Here is a 16,994-nt window from a genome sequence, read left to right on the forward strand (position 1 = left end):
CAACAATGCTGTCTGGCGAAACGAGAGAGAAACTCAAGAGCAAGGATGCGGCTATAGAAATTAAACATGGAACGGCAACGACCAGTTTTGCAGCTTCGTTCCGCTTCGCTGAGGCTGGAGTGGAGAATTGTTTTGCGTAAGCGACTGTAGGATTTCTGGCAACCCAAAAGCTATCTTCCCGAGCGCAGAAATTACTGAATCTGGTCTTGATCGAAAGCTACTGTCGCATTGATTCTGAGAATACAAATTAAAATCTTGTCAGGGAAATGGAACCACGTCAAAATATGAAAATGAGGATTGTTCTGTACAATCGCTTGATGAAATTGGCCATTGTTATGTTCATCGTGTTGCGTTGGTGCCATTGTTGGAACAATGCCGATTGTCGGATGTTGAGGGCTGTTTTGAGTTGGTTTCATATCCCCGACAAGATTTTAATTTGTATTTTCGGAATCAGTGCGGCAATAGCTCTCGATTAAGACCAGTTTCATTACATTTCATCCCTCGGGTCGCAAACTATAACTCCACCAATTATGCTGCTTTTAGATTGCTCAGCAACAAGTGTAGCTGCTTGCCAGAGCGTAACGACGGGACTTGCGTATCTATCTATCCGTAGGTTAGTAATCTATAGTCAGAGTCGGTATGAAAATGTGTGGAGTCGGAGTCGGAGTTAGAGTAGGTGGTAAAATATACCGACTCCAGCCCTGGCTACGAATGACGTTATTGTGAATATAACGACTATTCTTATTGTGAACATAATCGAACCAACCCTCCTCGGTCTTCGCTCTATCAAATATGCCGAACCTGCAATGCGAAACATACCTAATACTGTGCAAGCATATTTTCTGTACCACCATCACTGCCGTGTGTTATGTATTTTGGTTGGATGAAAATAAAGACTCTCTCTCTCTCTCTCTCTCTCTCATATAATAGCATTGGGTGAACAGTATCTTGCCGGTCATCCATTCAAACAGTATTACAAGCAGGCTATATTAAATAAATAGGCAGAGCTTGAGATTACCAGACCACGATCTGATATATCGACACCGCCTTACTCCGTCACTTATGGCATGGCATCTCAGTTTGTCGTTTCGTCTTTCCATGTTATCTTCTATTACTATTCAATTCATTCAGGGTGTACAATGTTCCGTCTAAGCTGCGCACGTGCGCAATTGCGCAGTGCTTGCACGGTCTCTGCGCACAGAAAATCTAAGCTGAGCACACAATATCCGAGGTGATGACCTATTTTTGTCGTTACGCACTGTCGTGCAAGGGGCCGCGCAGTTAGTATGTGAGTGCGCGCAGACTCATGAAAAATTAGAGGGAACATTATGTGCATGCCCATTCTTTACTTCGCCTAGGGAAGGGGTGGGCAATTATTTTTCTCCGCGGGCCAAATGAGAAATAGAAAATAAGCTGGCAGGCCGAGTGAAACATTTTAGCTATATTGTCCAGCGTGTTTTAATATTATTTCCTAATTACATTGTTAATAAATACTAATTAGTGAATATGTTCATGTCAGGTAACGAGAAATTGACGGCTAAATACAAAAATATATATTTGATGTCATGATGCGAAACAATGCACGATACATTTTTAACTCTCTTTAAATCGTTATCCACGTTCATATATTAAGACTCTAGAACAGTGGTTCTCAAACTTTTTTAGGCACGCGAAAAATTTCGCGCCATCCTTACTATTACAAAATACAACCAGAATGCTAGCAATCCCAGCGGATAGTTTGATGGCATGGAAATTTATGGCTGTTGATGGATGAATTCTGATATATCAAAGTCGGACAATACACAGAACAATAACTGTAAGCTGGGGATAAATCGCGCGGAGCGCGAAAAACGTGTTTATTTAACTTCGGCTTCGCGCTCCTCGTCCGATACTTTCACGCCCCCACTTCGAGAACCACTGCACTGAAATGTATATATGCAATAGCACAAAGCTTATTTTCTTGGTCGCTGGCCTCCGAGCCATGTGCAGCTCTAATAGCCTTGATGTTGAGCGAAGCTTGCATTTTTCTGAACTTCGTTCTTCCTTGACGGAGTGTTCCGCATTTTTGTCATGAGACCGACATTAATTAAAATCCGTAATCTCGGCGACATGCTCAGCAAAAACTGAAATGACGGGCTTACTCCTGACTCCAATACACAAATATTTATTGCTAGAAAGTCTCAAGTCTAAACCTTCGAATTTCAGCTTTCGGCTTTCTTTTTTTGGCACGCCCGTTAATCCTTTGTGAGTGATAGAATAGCGTGGTCTGTCGTCGGCGCGCGTTCTTCCTGGTCCGCGGCTCGGTGTAGGTAACGTTGACGTGTTATCGTAAGTCTTTTATTAAACGACGTAAAACAACGGCGATGTTATTCGGAAGATGACTAGAAGCGATTGCCCCTCGGACGATGACTAAAGGGCGACTGAAAACATTGGTTCGCAACATCAAGAAATACCCAACATAATTAGTGATCAGCGAGGTTCATTACGGTAATAATGGAGCGAAACGCTACAATAGATATTAGGGATGGTGTGAACGTGAGGTTCACGTTCGCGTTCTGTGTGTGAGCCTCGGAAATTTAGAGGTTCACGTTCACAAACGAACCTTGGTAGGTTCTGCCCCGTGAACCTTTTTCATATATTAAAATTTTCACGTCATTATAACAACTCTGGTTTACATCTATTGCATTTCCACTTTAGGCCACCCTATTCTTGGCGCTGGCAGCATAAAAAGAATCAACACTAAACGAGCATGCACCTTGACAATCTCAAAAATGTTACCTGCTTTATTACAAAAGTTTGCTCGCAATATCCAGCTTTCTGTTTGTGAATATTTAGTCACTCTCTGCTGTGAGCTTGATCCGCAATCACACGACATCAAAAGCGAAATACGCTACATGTAGGTAGTCAGCGAATGATCCCTCTTCAACCATTCAACGAAATTGATATCGTTGTCTGATGTAAAAAATGTAGCAAGCGTACGGGATCCATCTCGATTTCATTTCATTCATGTTTATTGCATCATAAAAACCAAATCCGTGCGATTGGGGCATTGGCTTCTGTTCTATAACTTGTTAATGGGGTAATATCGGTAGCAAGTAGGGATGGTGTGAACGTGAGGTTCACGTTCGCGTTCTGTGTGTGAACTTCAGATATTTAGAGGTTCACGTTCACAAACGAACCTTGGTAGGTTCTGCACTGTGAACCTTTTTCATATATTACAATTTTCACTTCATTATAACAGTTTTGGTTGAAATTTATTGCATTTCAACTACGGGTCACTCTATGCATGGCGCTGGCAGCGTAAAAAATATCAAGACCAAACGAGCATGCACCTTGACAATCTCAAAAATTTCTGCTGTGAGATTGACCCCACACAACATCAAGAGTGAAATATACCACATGTAGTAACCGAATGATGCTTATTCTACCAATCAATGAAATTGATATCGTTGTTTGATGTAAAAAATCTAGCAGGCGTACGGAGTCAATCTTAACTTAATATGTTTATGGTGTCGTGAAAACCAAATCCGTGCGATTGGGGTGTGTTGGCTATACTGATATATGACTTGGTAATGGAGTAATTCGTAATATCGGTTGCAAGTATAGAAACCCGTTTTACACTCTGCTCAAGATCTACGTAGCAATACTCCGACGCCGAATACATTGTATGGTCTGGCCCAGATTGGTAAGGCGTAAGCTTTATATTCCTAGCAAGTTGTAGTCGAAATTGTTGGCAAAGCGATGGAAGATATTGATTTCATGGGATCATTATAATATTTGATTGCCCCAGTTGATACATTTTGCAACGTTTAAAACGTTAATATGTAGCCCACTTTTGCATTGTGGCATTATGTGGTCTGAGTCGTCGTTAGGCATCGTGTACATTTGTACAATCTGTACATTAGTATAGGCACTGAAATGTAGGGTTGAAATCAGCAATATGACGTCACGTGACGTCATGAGGTTCACGTTCGCGTTCACACAGAACCTTTCAAAAAGGTTCGCGTTCACACGAACCTGAACCTTTCAGAGGTTCACACCATCCCTAGTAGCAAGTATAGAAACCGTTTTACACTCTACTCCAGTGGTTCCCAACGTGGGCGATATCGCCCCCCAGGGGGCGATTTGGCGATCTAGGGGGGCGAAAATGACGAAGGGGGCGATAGGGGGGCGAAAATGGACAAAGGGGGCGATGGGGGGGCGAAAATAGCGAAGGGGTCGATAGGGGGGCGATGACGCGTCAAAACGGCTGACCTTTTTTTTTTTTTTTTTTTTTTTTTTTAGTCATCCACCTAGCAATTTGGAGAGAAAAAACGTTATTTTCAGCTCTGAGCGGAGAAAGATGACCTTTTTTTTTTTTTAGTCAACCCGCCGGTGATTACAGTCTGTATGCCCAATTATCGGTGCACAAAATTTGGGGGGGCGATGATCGGTGTTGACCTTGAAAAGGGGGCGATCGGTCGAAAAAGGTTCGGAACCACTGCTCTACTCAATATTAACGTAGCAATTACTCAGACGCCGAATACATTGTCCGGTCTGGCCTAGACCGTTAAGGCGTGAGCTTATATTTCCTAGCAAGTCCTCATCGAAATTGTTGGCAAAGCGAGGGAAGATATTGATTCGATGGGATTATTATATCATTTGATTGCCCGTGTTGGTACATCTGGCGACGTTTAAAACGTCAGTATGTACTTCGGCATTGTGACATTATGTGGCCCGAGTCGTCGCTAGGTATCGTGTACAACTGTGCAACAATATATAGGCTATCACTGCACTGAAATGTAAGGTTGAAATTAGCAATATGACGTCACGTGACGTCATGAGGTTCACGTTCGCGTTCACACAGAACCTTTCAAAAAGGTTCGCGTTCACACGAACCTGAACCTTTCAGAGGTTCACACCATCCCTAGTTCACCCCACCCCTAATATTAATATCGACGGTTTCGCCGATGAGATGTGCTCTCAGGGTCCAAATGTAAATCGCCGCCGCCGGTGCACCGAAATGTCACAGGTCTTGGCGTGTTATGGGGTGGAAGTCACGGCCTGCGCCGAAACGTGCCAGCCCCAGCAGGTTTCACGCCCTCGATTAAAGCACCCTAACGGCCTCAAGGCACCATTATCTCCTAATTGCTATAGTCTAGACCAGGGGTTCTCAAAGGATGTGCCATGTCCCACTGGTGGGCCACAGGAGCATTTGAGGTGGGCCACAAAGGTATTTAGAAAATTTTAGAATTAATGTAAGTTTAGTTTCATGTGTTATGTTAATCGCTAAAAATATATTCATATTATCGAATTATACGTAGGCTACATAAAGCTTTTCATCCGACTCTGATGAGACGTAGTGGCCCGTATAGAGTCACAATGTACGAGTCCAAAACGGGAGAGACAAACGGCGGCTGTTTCCACTGGCTATGACAACCTACGGCTAACAGCAACTAAACTAATTTCGAGTGTATAGGCCTAATAACTGGAAGGTAATGCTGAGGTAACCAAGCATTTCGGCAGGGGCTCATGTCATGCCGTTCAAAGGTGTGAGCAATAAATTCGGAATGAAGTGTGATTGATGTATAGATTTACTGTACTTATATAGGCAAGTCGTATTATTGTAGGATAAAAATAGCCATAATTGCAAATTATTAGCAACTTCTGGTGGAGGTATACTATGCACCACCGCAACGAATCGTAATGGATTGAGGATTTAGCGGAGCGCACTAATTTTTGGAGTCGGTTTAAACTGTCCGACCTGACATCATTGTACGTACATATAATGCAAGAGTCACATGAATTGATTGTATCAGTGGATTGAATATTCTGACATCGCAACTTCAATTGGTTTGGAACAAGATGCATGTTAAAAAATCTTTCTCCACTTCTCTGTAGTACCCCATTCACCTATGAATTGTTTGAAGCTGACCCAGAATGATTATATTATTCCCAACAATAGTGTAGGAACTAAAAATCCCAATCACACAGTGGATGCGTGGATTTGATCATTGTGTTTCGCGACGCGAACCGAACAGCGGACGAACTCAAAATATATACAGGAGTTTTAGCCTATGATCTACCAGGGCCGTAACTGCTGCACTCAAACCCCCAATTGCGGGACTTCGAAGGGGCCCAAGATTATTTCGTTGGTCGTTTGTTGGAGGATATTTATTCGACTTAAAAATTTTCGTCACGCTTCGCGCGATTTCATGAGCCGAAAGGTCTGCGCATTTCAAGATCATCAGGTAAATTAAGAGAAAAATGCGCACATTTTAGAGAAATAGGCATATCGGCGCCGTCGATTACCAAGCTTTGAACAGGATAATGACTACAAGATGAGAGGTGGGCCACAGCACATTTTCAAACCGGAAAATGGGCCATGCACGGCCAAGAAAGGGATGAGAACCCCTGGTCTAGACCTATTTCCGCAACTTATTTTATATATTATATTATAATACGACCATTATTTTGTAGAAGGGAATGACATACCCAAATTTCAAGCAAAAACGCTCTTGAAAGGGAATCGTGTGAAGCGCGAAGAAAATTTTCGAGTTGAAAATATCCGGCCAATAATATTCCACTTTATGTAAATTTGCAAAATAATGCGCGTTGTTTCGACGCGGCATTTCGAATCCAATGAGTACCGATTTACAGGGCGTGGAAACCCGTCTGCTGTAGGCTACTAAATCTGGTAATGAAAACTATCTAAATGTAGCAAATTCAGTGCCAAACAGTGTCGATCGATCTTCGTTGAGCAGCAAAGTCTTGGATGTAGATGCCTGCTCCTGAATCGACGAGAGAATAAGCGATATTGCGAATTGTTTCGACGCGGCACTCCGAATCCAATGAGTGCCTGTTTACCAGTATTCGAATCCTGTCTGCTGTAAGCTAAAACATCTGGTAATGCGAACTAGGCAAGCGCTGCCTATCGGTCTTCTATTCTCAAATATAAACAAGAGGTACAATTAAACAATACGGAATTGCTTGGTCTGAATAGTAGATACGTAAAGCGAGATTCGCAATAGTGGCTGCTCGTCCGATAGTTGAAGGGGAGAGTAAAAAACAGTGACTTCACTCTCGAGTCCGACTCGAGTCAACTTATTCAAATGACTTGACTTGACTCGAGTCACTTTGCAAAAATGACTTGACTTGACTTGACTCGGCGCTGCAAAAATGTGACTAGTGACTCGGAACAAAATTTACGAGTCAATTTCAAGTCATCAAGTAAACGGGGTCGATTAAATCTCTGTATCCTATTCATATCCGGATTGTCCTCGATACGCCGGTTTGACTTATGAGAGAAACCGGTCATTCACGGATTGTAGGCCTACCTTTCATTAATCCTGCATTGTTACATCACAGATAGATTGACCGAAAACGAAATGATAACAGCTTACGTTTATGTACTAGTAGAATAATCTAATGGCAACGTATCTATGTTTCTCAGACGGCTCAGTGGTTACATCGCGCAGTTCCCGCCTTAACCAACCCTCTTGTATGGTTTGAATGAACGAATATAGTTTATGCGTATATTTTTTATTTTATTCTCATGGATGTGTAGAGGGGTAGTGTATTGTACCAGATCAATTTGTTTCAACTTCTCGGCGCTTCGTAGTCGATCCTCTATTTTGGCTCGCGTATTTTATTAGCAACTCGACGTGTGCGTGAGCGATACAACGCCTTTTTGAATGTATAATGCATGTATATTCAACTTAATACTCGTTATTTGATTCAATCTATCTGACCAATCAATCTGTCTTTCATACATCTACCAAAATGTAATGACTTTGAATGATCACTCTTACTTCGAAAAGTCAATTTGACTTGAATTGTGACTTGACTCGTGACTTGACTTGACTCGACTTGACTCGAGTCACTTCCAAAAATCGAGTGACTTGACTTGACTCGAGTTACTTTTGAAAATCTATTGACTTGACTTGACTCGAGTCAAAATGTGCAATGACTCGAGATGGCTCGTGACTCGAAGGTAGTCATTTGATCCCAACACTGGTAAGAAACAGTAACTAAGAAAACATATGTAGACCACAGACGGCGCAACAATGAAATTAATCAATCAATCAATCAAATCAAACAGAACAATTAAGAGTTGACGATGAGTAAACCGAAATACAAATGAATGACAGATAACTTTAAATGATTCACTAAAACATGAGATTCGTCAAAACATGCGTAATTGAATAACGTATAATTGCACAATTCATCTCGTACCCCCTACTTCAGTGCTTCGTACCCCAAGGGGTTCGCGGAACACCGCTGCCCTAGACTGAAGGATTTCAGCGGCCTCAAACGCGTCCCCCATAATTGCGAATACAGGTAGATTTATTACAGTAAAATGATGCGTATTAGGTACGGGAGTGGGTATACGCACAATAAAGTCACCGAATGCAGTGTGGCCCTAAAGCGCGCGAATAATTCTGAAACCAAATACTCTACCTTATATATTGATGAACAATATAATGTCGGGCTACCATCGGTTATGGTTTTACAATAAGTTCCCTGAATTATTTCATATTCCAGTAATGTTTGTTTTCTGGATCGTTCGATTTTTTAAAACGTGATTCGTCGTCCTAGAAAACGTCTCGCGGACCCTAAAAAACCCGGACCCTGTTATGTTCGTGCATTTTACGTTGGTCTCGTTTGTTTCTTGTTTGTCTAGGATTAGTAATTACCGCCGATAATTATTTCGTCGTGTGTCGTGCTTTGTATTTATAACCTGTGTTCTGTTGTCTACTCGTCTTTCGTTTGCCTGTACTCTGGATCGTGTCGCAGTCACAAGTATGGTGGCGGCGGGACAAGCCTCCGCAGACGCCCCCAGCGTAAGCCTGCTTGTGACAGCCGTTTGAACCTGAAATAGAAGAGAAACTATTGAAGGAAAAAATGGCAACCAGAAGCAACCTTTTGGGAGCTTTTGGGTCCTTTCGACCCAAGAGTGACCTATTAAGGCGCTTGTGGCAATAGCAACATGGTGTAGTGCCATGCGGCTGCCACAAGCGTAACGGGGTGGAGGTTTACTGCGGTTCCTCCAGGTTACCCCTAAAAAAAAAAAAAATCGTGTCGCTGCCTTGAAGTTATTCTGCTGATAATATAGGCTACTGATTTCGTATTGCAACCGCATCGTATGAGTTATTGTTCAAACAAGATAAAGAACATAACAATTGGTGTCAGAAGTGGGATTAGAACCCACGCCTCCATTCGGACCCAATGCCAACCCGTATTTAACAAGCCACGTCCTTTGCCTTTCGCAAGGCAAATCGCTATTCGCTGTTCAAACCGAATTGAATAGATTAGTCAATCAAGGTATCCTCGAACCAATCAATTACAGTGAATGGGCAGCACGGAAATGCTGACGGTTTATCTCGCTTACCGAAGGGTCCAGACCCTGAGTTTGACGAACTGGAAACGCGGAGATCGTTCACGCTATTAATATGGCATTCAATGGCTTACCGTTAACTCGCAATGAAATTCGCGACGCGACGCTGAAAGACAAAACCATAGAACTAGTGAAATTATCCGTTACTTATGGTAATTGGAATCCAAAGACGCACATTGATGATTTTTCTTGGATTTTGACTCGCAAGCATTCGCTTTCTCTGCACGAAGACATAGTCATGCTCAATATTGATGGTTTTCAGCGCGCATAGTAATTCCGCAGTCACTTCGCTCGCGAGCCTTATCATTGTTGCACGAAGGACATTGGGGTATCGCGAAAATGAAGCAGATGGCTCGACGTTACATCGCATGGCCTTCCAGTAATCGCGACATTTAAAATCTCGTGAAGAGTTGCGACGCTTGCCGTAAAGTAATGAAAGCGCCTGATCGTCAGTATCGCGAATGGCCCAGAACGTCTGAATGCTTTGAACGAATTCACTTGGATTTCGCAGGTCCAATAAAAAATAAAATGTTTCTTGTCATCGTCGATGCGCATTCGAAATATCCTATCGTTAAAGTATTAAATATCGGATCTACCACAACTACGTGTGTAGTCAACGCTTTGAGGGAAGTCTTCTCTATCGAAGGCTTGCCCGTAACAATCGTCACGGATGGCGGACCGCAATTCACATCGAATGAATTCGATACGTTTTGTTCAAATTTGGCAATCATCCATATCGTATCACCGTCTTTTCACCCTGCCTCGAACGGGGAAGCGGAGCGTTTCGTCCAGACTTTAAAAGCTGGATTGATAAAAAATGCGACGGGGGAAAAGATCTCAACTTCGCGCTCCAAACACTTCTCGCTACGTACCGATGTGCACCACACCCGGGCATAGACTGGGAAACGCCTGCTGAGATTTTACATGGTCGGCAGCCGCGCAATTTGTTGGGTTTGTGCTCGCCCTTCGACAAATCGAAACCCGTTACGTCTGGACAATCAGTCACTCATTTCGAGATTGGTTCCTCGGATTACGCTCGCAGTTACCGACGCGGACCAAAGTGGGTTGCTGGCGGGGTGACGAAAATATTGGGGCGTGTTGTGTACATTATAAAAACAGGTCATGGGTATTGGAGGAGGCACAAAAACTAACTCCAACCACGCTTGATTTCCACTGGTCATGATACGGCCACACAGGAAGTTGCTCAGCCGCAACAGTCACAAGCTGAGCAACCATTGGTCAGACATGGGACACAACGTCCTGTAGCTAGTCCTGCTCGAACGCCGGGCAGACGTTATCCGCTTAGAACCGTTAATATCGCCGGTCAGCCCGTTTCCAACACAGATAATGCCAAATATCTCGGGGTTTTACTGGACTCGAACATGTCCTGGAAGAGTCATATTCAGTCCCTTGAAACTAAATTATCACCGAAGTGCGGCCTGTTCTACAGCCTTGGGCGCTTCATGCCAGCATGGGTTCTTCGGATACTCTTTAAATCCTTAATCCAATCGAAGTTACATTATGGCATCCTCTGTTGGGGGGCTGCCAGTAAAACTGCACTCAAGCCACTACAGAAACTACAGCATAAAGTACTCCGAATCATAGCTAGGGCCCCAAAGGGACCTGGCTGCCCATCCAATAAGTCGCTGCTGAAGAGATTCGGCGTCCTAAACATAGAAGATATGCGGAAACTAGAAATCGCCAAGTTTATGTATCAGTTCCACTGCGGTCGTTGCCCCGAATACTTCAATGACTTCTTTATCTCTGAATCAAAAGTGCACAAATACAACACACGCGCGTCCACGTCGTCCAAATATCACATGATCGACCGAAAAGATCATCGCTCCATCAAATATGCCGGACCTGATGTGTGGAACAGTATCCCGCCGGCCATCAGGCAGTCGACGACCATGTCCACATTCAAGTCGGAATACAAGCAATTACTACTAAATAAATGCAGTCCATCCTCAAGATTACCGGACCACGACTGACCTATCGATCTCGCTTCCCCTGACATGCCGCCCTATTTCTTGTCGCTTCCTTTTTCTATACTATATTCTTCACTTTCATTCAGTGTGCAACTGTGCATGCCTCCTCTTTACATCGCCTATGCCAAGGTGGGCGTCCGATTCCATAGACAACTCCTGGTCGCTTCGACATCTTCCTTTCTTTTCATTGTATCGCATTTTTGTGGTGTATTGAACTGATAAAATTGCTAATAAACCAATGAATGATGATGAGAATGAGAAAACAAACTGAATTCTATCGGCCAACCTAAACTGCCTTGTACTCTTAACTCACAGGGGAGGACTGTTATGTCCGTGCATTTTACGTTGGTATCGTTTGTTTCTTGTTTGTCTAGGATTAGTAATTACCGCCAATCATTATTTCCTTGTGTGTCTTGCAGGGCTTTGGAGCCGGAGCCGGAGCTCGGAGCCGGAGCCCCGGAGCCGTGCATTTTTACCGGAGCTGGAGCCGGAGCCGGAGCTCTATATAAAATTCAGCCGGAGCCGGAGCCGGAGCTGGAGCCAGTTATTTGAGGGGTAGCTCCGGCTCCGACGTATTTCATAAGATGCTATTATACATGCAACAGCCATATCTGCTGCGTTCACCGAATTCAACAGCAGGCCTTCGCGAAATTAAGAATCTTTTCCTCTTCGTCGCTACGTTTTCCGACTAACCATGTTCTATGGGGGTTTAACAGTAGAGCGGTCGTATGTTCAATGTTCAATTTTCATACATGAGTGCCGAACCTCGGTATGCGACATATGCCTGTGAATATTGTGGGTATTCGGCATACCCGCAATTTCATCATCAGCACAACCTTGTTGGCCAATTGTATACGTTCCGGAAATAATGATCACTGTATTACGCGAAATGGGAGAGATGATAAAAACGTGATTTCGTTGCACATGTCAATATGACGAGCACGAGCCGAGAAATTCCATCTCATCGTCGTTATGAATCGGATAAGCAAATACTCGTTTTTTCGTGATAGTTCTATAGTCGGGCCGCGAAAGTGGACAGTGTTATTGCGAGTATGCAATTATGCATGATGATTGCAATTCATTACTGCGCATCATTGTCATTCACTCCAGTAAGGATTTTCGAGCTTAAATAGGGAATGACAGAGGAGTAGGCTAAAACCCCATGGTATTCTATGTTGGAGACAAACTACTGATTTGATACGCGATTTCCAATTTGTAATCATCTGTTTCGTAAACTTGTAAACGTGCAATGTGCATACTGCATAGTTTAATTCGTTATGGGCATGGCGCAATGTGCATGGCACAGTGTTTATTTCGATTATTCGATTCATTTCAACGGGAAAATATCATTCCGATAAACTTGATCGACACCGGATGGACTGGTAACGAGTGCACCAATATCGAACGTCAAACCATTGGCCATTTGGTACAAATCGAATTTCTATTAATCACGTTGTTATATCCGCCCATTTTGCCCTTACTACAGCTACAGTTGAATAATAATCGCACATTTAAAGATTAAATTGAGCTGTATGGCCTAATGATAATGAGTACAGTGCCAGTGTTAAAACGCCGCATCAGAATTTTAATGCTGTGGCACGGAGTAAAGTGCTTTTTTAGTTTATTGTAATATACGACGATTTACTAAAAATGTGACTGGACCCTGGATCTGCCAATGTGTCGAAACTGATATTTTAGTCCAGTCATCAACATCCCAAGTGCCGCGGCCAGACTAATCAATCATATTTTTGGTTGGCCTAGCGAGTTCACAATCTGATCAATTCAATTTCGATAATATAACATAATTTCGATAATATCATGGGAAATTAGCTCGCTGGCTACTCAAAGCCTTCTCGCGGGCCACATATGGCCCGCAGGCCGCGGGTTGCTCACCCCTGATATAGACAGACACCTTCGATAGTTTTCAGGGCCGGAGCCGGAGCTGGAGCCGGAGCAGTGGTAATAATGCTGCTCCGGAGCTGGAGCCGGAGCTGATGTATGATAGAAGAAAGCTCCGGAGCCGGAGCTGGAGCAATGCAAATTTACAGCTGCTCCGAAGCCCTGGTGTCTTGCCAATTTGCCAATTGCAGAATTTATGACCTTTGATTGTTCCGCATCAATCTTGAGCGGATGAGTTGATGGTGAGCTTTTCACCGAGCGTATTCTAATGAATCTGGGGGCATGCTGATTTATGCGTTCCTGCAAGCGTTTTGACGTTCTTCCCACGTAGCCACAATCACAGTGACACCTAAATTCGTAAACTACATTGCTTTGTTGAAGTGCGGTAAGAACGTCTTTACGTGTTGCAGGGAGCAGTTGCGTTGTCGTGAAAATCGCGTTGGTCTTCACTGTGTCGTAACACTTATTGACCGCTGAAATCAATTACTTTTCAAAGCGGTTGGAAATAGGCCCTATCCAATGTAGATGGATGTAAACATCTTTGGTTGTTCGTTCGGTAGCCTCTGTTGACTTTTCTGCATTGAATTGCGTTACTTTCCTCTCTATGCCGCGGTTGATGACATGTTCAGGGTAACAGTTATCAAGTAAGATTTTGCGGATATTGTCAAGTTCTGAGTTCAGCTTATTACGCGAACATATCGTCAACGCTCTATGCACGAGGGTGCCTGAGGTTGATTCTGCGTCTAGGATAGGGTTGCCATACGTCCGGAATTTCCCGGACATGTCCGGAATTTCACTGAAAAATCTGCGTCCGGGAGGAATTTCAAAAATATGCCTAAATGTCCGGAATTTCGAAGGCTTGAAGCAGGCTCAAATCGTTTTTGTAAATCAACACAAACAATGTTATTTCAAGAAGATTTATGCTATTCAAAATTGTTCTTCGCGACGCGCGCGAGTTAATGCAACGCATAATGATATTAGTATGGGCACCAGGCACCTACCTCGCCAAAAAAATGCAATCAAAATAAATATAAATAACCATCGTTTACTGAAAGAAGTGTGATTGTAATCACAATTATAAGCTAACGGTATATTCCTAGAGTTGATTAAGGCCGATTGGATGCTTCAGTCACAGACAGTGGTTCCAAATCTTGGGGTCGTTCGCCTTTATCTGGGGATCGCGATGATGCTGGACGTAATTAGCTTCCTAGGCCGTGAGTAACTTTGGGCAGGCTGAATTTTTTTAGTAATCAGCAGCTTATCAAGTTTTGAGCTTTAATTGCCACGGAACATTTTTAAGAGGGAAATGAGGTCCCGACCATAAAAGGTTGGAAATCACCGAATGTGCAACCGGCTGGTGAATTTTATAGTTGCCTAATATATGAAAAAATCAATATTAATGACATAATTCATACATAAAATTTAAACAGCCAAATGCATATAGTAAGTGCCCTACAAAGTTACATCGACTATTTATTGTAGGCCAAAGATCAGTGCGGAAGGGGGCAGAAAAATGTTGTTTCGGACCTGATTAAAACACATAAACAGATAGCCGCACCGACCTAACAGTATAGCAGGGCTGTCAAACAGAATCCTGACAGGACAGACGCGGCGCACCAGATGATTTCAACCGGCCCGCGGAGGAATCTATTGCACACCCTAGCAAGTAACAATCACCAGAGCTCACATTACAGATGGCCCAATTCATGACCTATGTTCCACTCCATTCCTGTATAGTGTATACAGGCGATGGGCAATGCTTTGCTAGTGTGACGTCATATTGCCGGTTATTGTGGTACACCTCCTTTTAAAATCCGCTAGTGGGCGCTAAAGACTGTCCGGAATTTGCTTCACAAAAATATGGTAACCCTAGTCTAGGACGAAATGAATTCCAAAGAAGATATTGGCCGGTGAATGTCGGTTTCCTGAAGATTGATGTTTCAAATTTATTGGTATCATGTTTTTCGACTAAAACGTCAAAAAATGACAATGAGTTCTTTTTCAATTGTGAATCGCAGAGCCGGGTGAAGCTAGGTTAAGTGAATGAGAAATTGATCACAGTCCAACTCATTCCTGAATATGACAAAAGTATCGTCTACATATCGTCGGTACTCCAACGGTTTGGTGGACACGCGCTGGGAGAGTAGCTCGCCCTCATAATATCCTACGAAAATGTTGGCCAAAATAGGTGCCAAGGGAGATCCCATCGATATGCCGTCTATTTGTTTATAGCAGGAGTTCTCAACCTGGGGGGCGCGCCCCCCTTGTGGGGCGTGAAACATCCGAAGGGAGGCGCGAAGAAGCGGTCACCTGAAAAAATATTTCGCGATCTGCGCGATTTACCTCCAATACACGCGTGTTTCTCTCTTTATTGACCCAATTTCATATTTTGTATTCTCTCATCAACATTCATAACGGACCATACCACCAAATAATCTGTTGGGGTTGCTAGCATCCCGGTTGGATTTTGTGATATGATGATTAGGGGGGAGCGAAATTTTTCATTATCAAAAAGGGGGGCGTGTCTAAAAAAAGGTTGAGAACCACTGGTTTATAGATAACATCGTTAAAGCTAAATTCATCAGAACAGGTAGCTGCCTGTAAAAGTTCAACAAAAACTTTACGCGGAATTGATGGTGGTGCTGGCTCACCGCCGTAAAGCGCGTTCGCGCAAATATCAATAGTTTCTTGCAGCGGAACGTTTTGAAATGCCTTGAAAAGCAATTGATTTCAGCAGGGTTGTAATGACTCGAGTCATGACTAGACTCGAGTCAGACTCGAGTCACGAATTTTTGGTGACTCGACTTGATTCGAGTCATTTTCTTGAAAAGGGAAAATGACTCGACTCGACTCGAGTCAATATTTGGATTGACTCGACTTGTACTCGAGTCATTACGCATGACTCGACCCAAGTCATTGACTCGACATATTTTATATGACTTGAAGATGAAGAAATTTGCGAATCGTACTAGCTAGATCAACGCATATGACGAATTCTGCCGATATCGCTGTTTGTCGCCACTGCTTTCGTTGCACTCATCTGATATCAGATATGCCGCCGTAAAAACAACAGACAATGGCACATATAGTAGCAATACATTGTACAAAATCATCCTGTGATGAAGAGGTAATAGATCCTCCGCAATCAAAGTACTCGAGACTTTTCAATTATACAAGCAGACAATCGAAGCAAAGTTCAATTAGAGGCTATGAAAGGACTCAGATGGTCAAGTACTTGGAAGAGACTGATAAGCTCATGTGTAGATTTGAAGGCGATGATTCTTTGCATTATTGGGCGACCAGAAATAATGAGTATCCAATGCTCTTCCCTGTGGTTCAAAATGGTAAATTCCTGTATCTAGTGCACCAGTGGAACGTGTTTCAGTGGATGTGGATTTATTCTAAGGCCATGTCGCTAAAACATATATGAGTATCTCCTTTCCATTTTTGAATTGTAACTCATCATTGATTTGATATGCTGTCAGTGAAAACACACAATACACTCCATCCATTTGACGTTTTGTTAGGTAGGAGAGATGTGGTACCGACGGATCAAAAATTGCAAAATGATCTCTGGCCCTCAAATCTTCAGCCGAGAATAGCAGATCTTTTGCTGTCTCAACACTTCGATACAAGCTCTACCTATCGCGGACATTTACATGAATATCCGCCTTTTCAAAAAATATTTATGAACGTTTAAAATTTGTTGCTCGAACGTGTCATCGGTCCCC

This window comes from Botryllus schlosseri, chromosome 6 (genome assembly GCF_051294905.1).
Source record: "Botryllus schlosseri isolate E-star chromosome 6, Bs_hap1, whole genome shotgun sequence".
Lineage (NCBI taxonomy): Eukaryota > Metazoa > Chordata > Ascidiacea > Stolidobranchia > Styelidae > Botryllus > Botryllus schlosseri.